General features: G+C 41.7%; 1 protein-coding gene across 1 annotated transcript in view; it reads right to left on the bottom strand.

Annotated features, from left to right (window-relative positions):
• Positions 1 to 14,194, bottom strand: part of KCNQ3 (potassium voltage-gated channel subfamily Q member 3) — a 296,751-nt gene that overhangs the window by 95,739 nt on the left and 186,818 nt on the right. The gene's annotated exons all lie outside the window — the stretch shown is intronic.

Here is a 14,194-nt window from a genome sequence, read left to right as displayed (position 1 = left end):
GAACGTAGAGACAGTAGCAAGGAGCCAAGGTTGATGTATGAGGTGTAAAGTATCAGCCAAGGAGCTACTCATATGTATCATTAAGGAGGTGGTTTTAAAGATGGGTATTAAAGATGGGTCTTAAAGGTGGATAGAGAGGGTGCTAGTTGGATATTGAGGGGAAGGGCATTCCAGAGGTTTGGGGTGAAACGTTTAAGGCGGGAAAGGGCTTTAGATACAAAAGGGCTATAGAGAAGACATCTTTGAGCATAACAAGGTGTATAGCAAGACATTAGGGATGTTAGTAGGGGCAGAAGAGAGTACAGCCTTAAAAGTGAGGAGAATTGTGTGTAATATGAGATGTGATAGGAAGCCAGGAGAGGGATTTAAGCAGGAGAGACACTGAGACCGATTTAGGAGAGAGTAATGTGATTCTAGCAGCAGCCTTTAGGATAGATTCAAGGGGAGACAGGTGAGAGGCAGTAAGGCCTGACAGCAGAAGGTTACAATGTCACCATGGAAGAGAATGAGGGCCTGGGTTAGAGTTTTAGCAGTCAAAGGAAGAAGAAAGTGTGTAACTTTGCAATGTTGTAGAGGAAAAAAATACAGGTTTTAGCTACATTTTGAATGTGAGAGGAGAATATGACTCCTAGGCATCATGCTTGTGATACTGTGTGTACAGTATGATAGTGCTGCGAACAGTAATGTAGAAGGGGCCAGTAGGGCCAGACTTGGGAGGAAGTATAAGGAGGTCTGTTTTTGACATGTTAAGTTTCAGTCGGTGGAGGGCCATCCAGGATGATATAGCAGAGAGGCATTCAGAGACTTTGGTCTGTACAGCGGTTGTAAGGTAAGGGGTTGAAAAGTACATTTGTGTGTCATCAGCATAGAGGTGATATTTGAGCCATAGAGATGTGATAAGGTCACCTACAGAGAGTGTGCAAAGAGAAAAGAGAAGATGTCCAAGGACAGACCGATGGGATACTCCCACAGAGAGATCGACAAAGAAGGAGGTGTTACCAAATGAGGCAACTGAACGTGCGATTGGAGAGGTAGGAGGAAATCCAGGATAGAACTTTGTTACAGATAACAAGATTGTGGAGATTGTGAAGGACAAGAGGGTGGTCCACAGTATCAAATGCTGCAGAGAAGTCGAGCAATATGAGCAGAGTGTAATGACCTTTGTCTTTCGCAGCATGCAGGTAATTAGTTATTTTAGTGAGGGTTGTTTCAGTGAAGTGAGCAGTGCGGAAGTCAGTTTGTATCGGATTTAGGAGAGAATCGGAGGTGAGAAAACGGAGCAAGTGAGAGAATACAAAGGATTCAAGGAGTTTAGAGTCAGAAGGCAAGAGGGAGACAGGAGGATAGTTAAAGAAACTGATAGGGTCAAGCCTGCTGAATAATGGCATAATTGTTCAGTGTTTGAAGGAGGAGGGAAAGGTACCAGAGTAAATGGAAAAGTTGAAAATATGTGTGAGCGAAGGGATTAGAGTAAGAGCAAGAGGTTTGCGGACATGGGAAGGAATAGGTTCAAGAGGGCAAGTGGTAGAGGGAGAAGAGGAGATCAGTAGTGATACATCTTCCTCTGTGACAGTGGGAAAAGAGTTGAGGAAGGCAGTAGGAGAGTTAGGTAGTGTGCAAGTTGACAAGTGAAGAAAAGTAGGTTTGTTTAGCCTGGGAGAGGGCAGAGTTGAAATAGGGTAGGATACATTTTTAGTGAAGGAAGTCTGTGAGAGTGTGAGATTTCCTCCAGAGGCGTTCAGAGGATGGAGTGCAGGAACACAGCATCTGCGTGTCAAGATTGCAGGTGCAGGTTCAACCTCAATGGCCAGAACAGCAGGGGGCAGGCAGGGCATAGTCTGTTTCACAGACAAGGGTCCAGGGCAGGGGCAAGTATCATAGACGGGGTCAGAGGCAGGGGTCAAGGACAGGCGGTAATAGTCATGCAGAGATCCAGCAGCAGGGAATCCACAGGGACAGGGACAGAGGCTATGGCAGGGAACAGACAGGGACAAGCCTAGTTGCAGGCAAGGGCCTTTATTGGAAGGGACAGGACAAATACAGTTGCAGGCAGAGAAGTCATGAACACAAAGCAAAGGCAAACAGAAACAGAAGACAGGAAGCTATAAAAGCAGGCAGGGACAGAAGACAGGAGAAACAAGAGGAGACACAGATGAAACCATAGAGCAGACAGAAACAGCAGCACACCCTGTGGACAGACAAAGGAACTGTGGCTGGGAGCAGGACATCCAAGAAGAACTTGACAGTGTGGCAATTTACAACAAGCAACAGAGAATACATTTACCGCGCTCAATAGCTTTCCTTTTTGACACATATATACTGTACATATATATTTTGTGGGGACTCAGGGGTTCCTAAAATGAGCTTGCTGGAGTTCTGTGTGTAGTGTGGCAATTTAGCATGGGTCTGGGTTTAGAAGGGCAAGAATGGCAGTGAGAAAAAAGGGGCATGTAGATCAAGAGGAGGATAGGGAGAGTTGTAGTTCCTGACCAGGTTGTCAGCGTCTGAAGAAGAGCAGAGAGAGAAAGGGAGCAGCGCAAAGTGGAATCAAAAGATGGTAGGTTTAATAGAGTGCGTGTCTCTAAAGAAACAAGGGGTAGATGGAGAAGGGGAAAAGTGAGAGAGAGAAAATGAGATGAGATGACGGTCAGAGAGACGAAAGGGGAAAATGGAGAAATCAGAGAGAGACTTTTCTGTGTGAAAACCAGGTGTAGGCCATCCTTGTGGGTGCTGGCTGCAGTCCATTGGTGAAGGACAAAAGAAGAGGTTAAAGAGAAAGCGCGAAGTCCCTAAGGAGAACAGGGGAGTCTGCGGAGAGAAACGAGAGACAGAATTCAAAGTGAGAGAGAAATTCTGAAGAGGGATGAGTAGCGGTAGGTGGACGCTAGATGACAGGAGAGGAGGAGTCTCAAGCCTCCACCACTGCCATCAGGGCGTGGAGGGTGTGAGAAAGAAAGGCCACCATAAGAGAGGACAGCTTCCAGTGCTGAGTCAAACTGTGAGTGAACTGAGTCTCGTCATAGCAAAAAGGAGCAGAGAGTGAGATAAAAAGAAGTTGTGCACAGAGAGGAACTTCTTAGAAAGGGAGCAAGCATTGCAAAGGGTACAGGAGGAAGGTAGAGAGGAGGGAGGGTTGCAGGGCATAGGTATGAGTTTAGAGGGGTTGATACCAGGAAAAGTAGAAGTTGCATGGTGAGGACGAGAGCATGTAGAAATAAAGCAGGGACCTGGATTGGGAGAGATATCCCTAGAAGCAAGGAGGAGAAGCAAGGAAAAGAGAATGTGTGATTATGATTTATAAGGGTGTATTTTAGTGCAGGGGGTATAGCTGTGAAGTGTCAGAGGGCACAGATAGGAAAGGAGTTCATGTGAACTGAGAAATGCAGAAAGAAGGAGAGATGGAGATATATGAATAGAGTTAGAGTAATAATGAGGCTAGTAGAAATAAGTGAGGTCAGAGCAAATATAAATAATAGAGGAGGCCTGGCTGTGGTAGTTTAGTGTGGAGAGGTGAGTGAGGACTGGGCAGTGAAAATTAAGTTAGGGTAAGGATCGAGTGGAAGTTGAGAGAAATGCAATATATGAGTGGTTGTGCTCTAAAGTGAAGAATGCTACGTCTTCTTGAGTCAGTGATAGACACTCTCCTTCTTTCCAGCGCAGTTACAATTCAGAATTCAGGGCAAGTAGATGTGTATAAAAGGTATATATAGATATGGATTAAAATACATATACATATAGGATGAGGTTCTCACCGAAGGTTGAACTACACGAACATGTCTTTTTTTTCAACCTAATCTACTACTGTATGTAACTATGGACGTATCATTATTGATCTTAATTAGTACATATTCGTTATATTAAAACGTATACTTTAACAACTAACCCATCTGATCATTGGAGTGGTCTGCCCAATCATCCCCATGAAACCTAGCATATTTGCCATCACGAACCTGGTAGGTCAAAAGTCTCTTTGGCGTGCCAGGGCTCATGATGTACCAGGTCCATCATCAGAGCCCCCTCTAAAATTTAAAACGCAGACAAGTATTCTTGGTAGTGACATTCATAAGCATAGTGGACGTGTACCGTTCAGCTTCCTATCCCTTTTAATATCCAGACTCAATTAGGTTATGGTTACCTTGTGTCCAACCCCTACCACCTTCGCAATACAGAATCCATGACCAAGCTTCAATCTGATGAGTCCAAAATGTTCAAAAAGCTGTGTGAGTGGATCCACTGATTCTGTACTAAGGCTGCGCTGTACAGGATGTGTGATGCAACAGGCATGTCAGTGATGGTTAAGAAGCTAAGTGTCCTTGTTTACTAGTTGCTTGTTTGTATGTCACTACATTGAATCATAGTATGCAGCTTAACCAATGCATGACGTGACAATGACGTTCATGAAGGAGTTGCATAGACCAGTGAAAGATCTGCAGATAAAGGAATGGTATATATTATTTTTATTCTACTTTGTACTGTGGGGGGGAGGTTGACTCTTTTTTTTTTAACAACCGTAACCTATTGGTGCCTGCTACAAAATACAATTACATTGTATGCCGTTTATTACATTTTTTTTTTTTTTTTTAAATGGTCCCCGAGCAGAAAGACTACATTTGTTCTAGTTTTCTGAAAAGAAACATGGGTGCTGGAGTCACCCATGAAAAGCAATGTATTGGCCGGAGGAGCGAGCTTTGAGCCTGCAGTCATTGTGTGCCTGGGGGTACATATTGGACTGCAGGAATATGGGGATCTCCAAGCACCCAGAGATGACAAAGCATCCAGAGCCAGTAAGCTTTAAGGAACCTCAGTTATGTGAAAGAGCATAGAGTTCAACGTACTTTAAAAGTGTTTTTAATCATTGGAGGTCGAAGGCCATAACTAGTGACCAATTTGCTAGAAATCTACATCATTCCAATTGAAATATCAAAGGCAGTAAGGAATCAGTTCGCTTCCCGCAGTACCGTTTTCTTATAGTAAGCAAACAATAAGTCTGGGGAAAAACACAGTAAACAGTGGCAAAAATTGATTTTACTTGAAAATATCATGAACACATTTGCAACATTTGATGTCAGTGACATCTCAGAGCGAATTAATTTGTATACAGATACGTCTGGCTTTATTGTTCCTTTTTAGTGACACATGGTAGTATAAGGTTATGATATTCTGCACCAACATTGCTGCTGTATCCTATGGATGGAGCTGGGCAAATTTTTTGCAGGCGCGAATATTTATACTGGTTTTAAAAAAGAGGTGGAGAGGCAGAGAGGGTCCTCTTTTATTTATTTATATATATATATATATATATATATATATATATATATATATATATATATATATATATACATGTAGAGGTATCAGTACCGTGTTAGCCGAGCTTCAATAATCAAAAACCACAGAACGGTATCATCTATTTATTTTTTGATTATATATATATATATATACATATATATATATATATATATATGTATATATATATATATATATCCGCTCAAACAACTCATCGAGAGACACCTGTACACACCTGAGATACGTGGGGCATATGCTTATAGGATATACAAAGTATTGTATATTTTAATTAACTCCTTTTAGCATATATTCCAGGCATCTCAGGTGTGCCATTTGTGCACAGGTCTTTCCATGTGTTGTTTAAAGGTGGGTTTGGAGGGATATATGTAGCACTAGTGACTCTAGAATGAGAACTCTCTGGCTCTCTCACTCATGCTCTAAAATTCCATATTTCAAGGTCTGGGACTTCTGGCCTCATTGAAGGTGTAAATAGTGGCCGTTGGTCAATTTGCTTACAATTGCACTCATTTCTGTACACCATCTTCACAATTGAATTTTGGCAAAAATACAGTGAAGAATTTGTGGACTGAGTGTTGCCACATCCGCCCATCTCTAGCTATGGAAACTGTGTTATATTCTGCATTATAACAGGATACGTTCCATTATCTGGGGGAACAATAACGCCCATCAGTAAATACTATTTTTATACTATTGTAACCTGTGTAGTTTTGGGGTTATAGATCTTTCTCCTCCTGTGCAGTAATCCCTTGTAAGGGCAGGTTTGCCAGGAGTAATCGTGGGGTTTTCCCTCACACTCCTGTGCTGTGTAGTATTCAGTGAAGGTAGTGTCATCAGGCTCTGTGTCCAATTACAGTGGCACAGGGGTGGTGCCTATTGGAGCTATCTAGTGCACAGCACTTCCTGTATTTAGGCAGTGTCTCACCCCTCATGAGTGAGACTAGTCGAACCCAGCAAACTGCCAGGGCTCTGGCAGGTTTTGTGGCCCTCCCTTAGGGGTGAGGTGTGGGCGACTATTCCCCTTATTCCATCAGGGAGTAAGGGAAGAGCAAGGACAGCTTCTAGGACACTGACTAGGAGTGGTGTCCAGAGACTTCCTTTGGGTTGGCAACCTACTATGTGCGGTTAGAGACCGGCCGCTATGATGGGCAACATGTTCATTGAGACTGTAATAAAGGATGCCAAAGAAAAAGAACGCTTCTGTCCTGATTGTGGAGTCATTCGGGAAGAAGGTGCACACAGAGGTTCTCTTTCAGAGAGTCCTCCCTACTTCGCTGGGGGTCTGCAAGAGATTAAGGCGCTGTACCAAAAGTGAGTATGACTCAGCCATACCTGGAGAGCCAGTCCTAATGATATCCCCCATAACATCGCGGGAGACTCAGGAGTCCTGTAAGCCAGCAGGTGCACCACACTACACCTTATGTAACATGGGTCAGTTTCCACAGGAGGGGGTGAATATGAGATTGGGCCAGGGAAACGCCGTTACACTATTCTTGTCTGAACTTTGAATGCAGAGGTGATTCAGACTCTGTCCATTGGTTGGAAAATACAAACCACCCAGCATAACTTTTCTAAAACTAAAATAGCTTTTGTTATCGTTACGAAGTACGTTTTCAAAATGGTATTTCTGTTTTGCTTTTGTACTTGAGTCTGAACACCCCCCAATGCCCCAGAAATATCCTACTGTTTAATGCCAGGACAATGCATGGCAGTGCTATACATTGTAGACTGCAAATTGCATCAAAGTACTTACTACTAAAGTATATAAAATAGCTAATTTGTGAAGGAAACACCGTATTTTGGTAAATATCAAATAATTTCATTTTGCTGTATACAGTAGACAAGACCCACTGTGGTTATTCTCCCTCCTACAGAAGTAAAAGAGAAGGTTCACAGCTTAGTGTTAGGACCTGTACATTTGGTTATGCCTTGACGTTGGCTTGCAGGCTTTCAATGCTTTGGCCAAAGGGTTTAACTAAATGACCCTTATTTATGAGAATATTATTATTGAAGTATTTAACTATTTACTAATTACTATATATTTTGTAAAATTGGATGTAGCATTGGGCTTTTCTGTCTTTTGTTGTATACATTTGGCCACGCTCAGTAGCTCTCCTTTTTTCACATAAATATATATAATATAATGTGGTGGGTGTTGGGGTTCTGAGCTTGCTGGGAATGTATGTTTGTAAATATCAAATACATACAGAATGTAAAGGTTACAGATAACCCAAAACATAAATAAAATTGGGAACAACACAGACAGCCAATATAGACTATGCAGTAAAAGCTTACAAATAAAAATGTATGTGTGCTAAACATTTAATGTATTAATTAATAACATGGTAACCTTGAATTGTAAGCAATCTTAATCAAAAGAATCCATACTCTATTAAAGTTTGTAGAAGTGAATTGCATCTTTGATTTCCTTGACACGTCAATTGAAAAGTTGTGTTGTCGCCTCAAACTCTAATTTATACTTCAAATAATTACTATATGTGCATAAATAAAAGTGTCATGTTCTTTTCTGCATTATTAAGAACAATTAATCAGCACTTTGAGTGCAAAGATAGCTTGGAGAGAAAGGGGTATAGATTATTGGAAGTTGACAGGTTTTAAAAAGTTATCAGCTTTTTGCAGAATGCCCTGTTTATCTGGGTTGGTGTTTTTCCATGATAAGGACATTTTATCTAGCAGAGCAGGGCAGGTTTCTTTTCATAGGCTCAAGAACCACAAACAGCTTCTTGTCACCTTGGATATGTCACTATCTGTCGGTGACCTACTGTAGGTGTATATTTACACATCCTGAAAAAAAGCCGCTTTGATGAAATGTCAAACTTGATAGGGATCATATTGTAGATTATGGAGAATGACTCAAGGTGGAGGGTTTTGTCAATTAGCGCTGAGCACGATTCTGGTTGCATAAATTAGCAGGAACTAATTGGGGAAGGTGTCAGAAATGTAGTGAATGTGGAAGAGGTGAAAAGGTTTTCGGCTGATGCTTTCTCAGAGATAGGGCAGAAGGAAGAGCATTATAGGTTTACATGTACTAGTCCCTGGTAACATTCTTTAGATAGATAACAATGCATTAAAATAGTTATAGTGGGTTTATATATAGATAGATTTGTATACATATACACGGTCTCTTGTCCCATTCCTCTCACCCTCTTATGTCCCCTGAGACACAAATTTACTTTTCAACCCCTGACCTTACACATGCTGTACAGACCAAAGTTTCTGAATGTCTCTCTGCTATGTCATCCTGGATGGCCCTCTGCTGATTTAAACTTAATATGTCACAAACAGAGCTCCTCATACTGTACTTCTTCCCAAACTTTGCCCTACTACCTCATTCCACATTACTGTCGGAAGTACTGCACCGACACACTTTATTCGAGCAAATACCCAGTATGTACCTGGCAGATACCTGGAATGCGCCGCTCCTCACCTCTGACAAGCCCCGTTGTGTTTGCCTTCCCAGCCTGGGTTCATGCCTGGCTGACGGGCGGCTGATCTGTTAAATGATAATGATTAGGATTTAATAGGCTGCAATGCTTCGCGTGTCTACCAGATGGCATAAATTCATGAATTGTAATGCAGTATATATATATATACTGTGCAGTATTGCAGCCAGCGGGAATAAAATGCTTCAATCCCTGGCTGGAAAATACCTCAATGCACTCGGGCAGAAAACAGTCACAAACCTCAATACACCTGGGTATACCCGAATTCGTGGGACTAGCCGAGCTCGAATAAAGTGTGTCGCCAGTGTACAGTACTATCATTCACCCAGTAGCACAAGCACGCTGCCTAGGGGTCGACTTCTCTCTCACATTCCCCTCTCACATTCCAAAAATAGCTAAAATCTGTAGTTTTTTTCCTCCACAATATTACAAAGATACGCCCTTTCCTCTGTTGCTCGACTGCTAAAACTCTGACACAGACCCTCATTCTCTCCCGTCTCAATTACTGTAACCTCTTGCTGTCTAGCCTTCCTGCAACCCTATAATCTATCCTAAACGCTACTGCCAGAATCACTCTACTCTTTCCTAAATGTGTCTCAGCGTCTCCCCTGCTGAAATCCCCCTCCTGGCTTCCTATCAAATGCTGTATCACACACTGAATTCTCCTCCTCACTTTTAATACTTTACACTCTTCTGCCCCTCCTTACATCTCAGCCCTAATTTCTCGCTGTACACCATCCCGACTCTTGCGTTCTGCTCAAGGATGTCTTGTATCTAAAGCCCTCTCCCGCCTTAAACCTTTCTCGCTGACTACCCCACACCTCTGGAATGCCCTTCCCCTCAATATCTGACTAGCACCCTCTCTATCCACTTTTAAGACCTATCTTAAAACACACCTCCTTAACGGAGCATATAAGTAGCTACGTGGCTGATACTTTACACCTCATACATAAACCTTGGCCCCTTGCAGACGCGCTTACCAGAACGCCCCCATACTGTCTCTGTACGTTCTTCCTACTTACCAATTCAATTCACAGAACCCCAGTAAGCTCTTTTTGGGAACCCCTGAGCCCCCACAAAATATATATATATGTATATGTGTCAAAATGGAGTGCTATTGAGCGTGGCATATGTATACAACAGACGACAGAGAAGCCCAATGCTACATCCAACATGACAGAAATACACAGTAAAATACTTATATATTCTCTTGAAGTAGGGTCATTTAGTTTAACCCTTTGGCCAAAGCGTTGTAAGCTTGCGAGCCACGTCAAGGCAGACACCTGTTCGCAAGTCCTAACACTACCAGATAAAATACTAATATACCTCTATTAGGATTAAAATTCTCATTTACCTCTATTAGGAGGGAGAAAGACCACAGTGGGTCTATATCCAGCAGAATGAGGCACTTGCAAACTAGGGAAGTGGGGAGGGGCGGGCTTAAAACCTGGGAAGGAGGAGCCACTAACCTCCACCAGCTGGAACAGCTGAGAATGGGTTAACAAAACACAGAACCCCAGTAAGCTCTTTTTGGGAACCCCTGAGCCCCCACAAAATATATATATATATGTATATGTGTCAAAATGGAGTGCTATTGAGCGTGGCATATGTATACAACAGACGACAGAGAAGACCAATGCTACATCCAACATGACAGAAATACACAGTAAAATACTTATATAATGTCAGAGAATATATAAGTATTTTACTGTGTATTTCTGTCATGTTGGATGTAGCATTGGGCTTCTCTGTCGTCTGTTGTATACATATGCCACGCTCAATAGCACTCCATTTTGACACATATACATATATATATATTTTGTGGGGGCTCAGGGGTTCCCAAAAAGAGCTTACTGGGGTTCTGTGTTTTGTTAACCCATTCTCAGCTGTTCCAGCTGGTGGAGGTTAGTGGCTCCTCCTTCCCAGGTTTTAAGCCCGCCCCTCCCCACTTCCCTAGTTTGCAAGTGCCTCATTCTGCTGGATATAGACCCACTGTGGTCTTTCTCCCTCCTAATAAAGGTAAATGAGAATTTTAATCCTAATAGAGGTATATTAGTATTTTATCTGGTAGTGTTAGGACTTGCGAACAGGTGTCTGCCTTAACGTGGCTCGCAAGCTTACAACGCTTTGGCCAAAGGGTTAAACTAAATGACCCTACTTCAAGAGAATATATAAGTATTTTACTGTGTATTTCTGTCATGTTGGATGTAGCATTGGGCTTCTCTGTCGTCTGTTGTATACATATGCCATGCTCAATAGCACTCCATTTTGACACATATACAGTACATATATATATATTTTGTGGGGGCTCAGGGGTTCCCAAAAAGAGCTTACTGGGGTTCTGTGTTTTGTTAACCCATTCTCAGCTGTTCCAGCTGGTGGAGGTTAGTGGCTCCTCCTTCCCAGTTTTAAGCCCGCCCCTCCCCACTTCCCTAGTTTGCAAGTGCCTCATTCTGCTGGATATAGATCCACTGTGGTCTTTCTCCCTCCTAATAGAGGTAAATGAGAATTTTAATCCTAATAGAGGTATATTAGTATGTTATCTGGTAGTGTTAGGACTTACGAACAGGTGTCTGCCTTGACGTGGCTCGCAAGCTTACAACGCTTTGGCCAAAGGGTTAAACTAAATGACCCTACTTCAAGAGAAGATATAAGTATTTTACTGTGTATTTCTGTCATGTTGGATGTAGCATTGGGCTTCTCTGTCGTCCTCTGTTACCAATTCAATTGTAAGCTCTTCAAGGCAGGGACTCCTTTTCCTAATGTTACTTTTATGTCTGAAGCGCTTATTCCCATTATTTGATATTTGTATGATTTGTTATTTATATTATTATAATGTCACATGTATTACTGCTGTGAAGTCCTATGTACATTAATTGCGCTATATAAATAAAGCTATGCAGGTACACACATACTGTAGATGCCGCTCACTGCTGAAGCTGCTGCTCTGATTTGTAGAGGCCATGGGTTGTGATCCAGTCAGGCCTGACAGCAGCTTATATCCCAGATAGCCCTATTCCAAGTTCAGAACTATTTCCACTATAGCTTACACTGTGAGATGGAAAAGTAATGTTTTCTCCATCCCAGTGGCAAATTAATCAAATTTACGGTCACTTCTCTCTCTCTCTCTGTGAAAAGAGAAACTAGCAAAGACAAGGCAGAAATAATGGCAGTAAACTAGACCCTAAACATATGTTCCACATACTACTGATTTTAAACCAAGTGATCTAAAAATATTTCTACACTTTTTTTAAGTTACATTGCACGTTTAAAGGAGTTATGGTATACTGTTAAATACATGTATTTGTAGTAATAATCTGCTGCATATTGTTGAGGCCTCCAAAGCACGTAATCATGTTTGTAGAAAGGTCTGGGAAACTGAAAGTTCTCTTTCAGTGGTTCTTTGAACTTACTAAAAACAGTTTAAAGGGATAAATATCATTCAGACATTTGTCGAGCTGCTGTATTCCAGACAGCATTTGAAATGTCAAAGTAATGAATCTAATAGCTCGGTATTTTAAGCTACATGTGAAAATGGCTCCAGTGATACATCCAATGAAAGCCGTCTTTACTGTATTTTATATTGCTTTTGCTGTTTGCAGAGAAAGAATTTACAATGATTTATCAAAGTGTCAAGGGATTTATTTAGATTTATAGCTCATGTTTCGTTTTCAAATCATATATTATGGCCTTCGCCTAAGTAAAAAGCTGCTTTTCTGTGTAAAACAAAATCTAACCCTAACACATCCTTTTAAAGCGGCCCGACCCCCCCCCCCCCCCAAATAAATAATTGTTTTTCTACCTTATCCAATCCCTCAAAGTTGATCTGTTGTCCCCCAACGCCCACAGCCACCTGGTTCCCAAGCAACAAGAGGTTCTCTACAAAATAATCTACTTATACGGCTGCCGGGGGTGACCAACAGCAAGCTACAAAGTCCACTCTTGATGACCTGGCAGCTTCCTGTTGACCAAAAGAGGCGAAGCTGACCCGAATGTCTCATTGCTTGGGAACCGGGAAGTCCCCGGATGTCAGGAGCTCTGGGGGACCCACCTGCTCAGGTTAATGAAAAGAAAAAACTAAAACAATGGCGACCAACATGGATTGCTGCTTTAACAACTCTCTCTTTAATTGAATAATGTATTAAAAATATATAGGCCTATGTTTACTAGTGGTGCTAGGCTATAAGATACCTTCTGGCACAAGATGATACTATTCAAGTGAATGGGCCATGCAGCGTCTCTCTCCAGAAGGGGTCATAGGACATACTCATTGCCCACAATACATTATATTCTGTAAATAAATGGATGGACAAATATGTCACGATAACTCCAAGGGTTGAACTGCCACCAGTGCTCAGTAATGAAATCCAGTGGATAGATGTAGGGAGAAAAACAGCACTCACATGGACTTGGTGAAGAAGAAATTGTTTATTTCATAACATCAACGTTTCTGTCCTTGAGAAAGGTACATGTAAAGGACCAAAATGTTGATTTTATGAAATAATTATCCTTCAAGTCTACGTGAGTGCCGCTTTTCTACCTACAACTTGTAAACGGATGGTGACATCCCACCAAGCTGCATGGAATACAGGTTGAAAATCACTTTAATGGTAATAAAAGGGTTACTTTTTTTACATGTTATGGGAAGAAAAGAAAGGCATGTCCAACACACAAAGGTAAAAAAAAATCCTCTTTTCAATCTTAAAAGTGCCATTTTTGTTTGTCAACTGTCATTCAAGTGAGTAATAAGGACTACTGCATGTATACTTCTACATTTCAGGCAAAATTTACCAAGCGGTCTTCTGCCTTGAGACACCTTCCAGGCCTGGAATCAAATCAAATCAATGGGTTCTAAAGCTGTCTTCCTATGCCGGAAGCTGTCCTATGGCAGAAGACTGCTTAGTAGATTTGGGCCTCTATACCTTCCCAATCAAAAGAGGTAGAATTAGAAGAGATTAGATGGGGACGGTTCGATAGGTAAGTAGTGTTGGTGTTGAGTATTTGTGTAACCAATGGATGCTTAAAAGATAGGAAGGTGGAGAAGTTCAATATGTAGTTGAGTGAAAGAGACTGGAGTGGAAAGAAGAGGTCTGACGAGCTTCGCGGAAATAGAACACAAGTAGAGACATACAATCACATCATTCAATAAGACACAGTTTCATGTCAACTTGCATACAATGGCACAAGGAAATGTCATTTTAAAACGTGTAGGCGTTTGATTAAAAGAAAGAAAAGATGAACCCCTTGAGAGCTAGAGAGATCTTAAGTGCATTGCTTTGCTGTGTGTTGCAGGCCACTGGCACTCAAGGAGTTACAATTTGACCCTTAAAAACAATGGTGATAGAAGGCACTGCCATTTTCATTTTAACATTTTACAGTACTTTTGTATTATATATATATACTAGCTGATATACCCGGCGTTGCCCGTG

This window comes from Ascaphus truei, chromosome 2 (assembly GCF_040206685.1).
Source record: "Ascaphus truei isolate aAscTru1 chromosome 2, aAscTru1.hap1, whole genome shotgun sequence".
Classification (NCBI taxonomy): Eukaryota; Metazoa; Chordata; class Amphibia; order Anura; family Ascaphidae; genus Ascaphus; species Ascaphus truei.
Note: the sequence above shows the minus strand (reverse complement) of the source record. Positions and strands in the feature narration are given on the sequence as shown.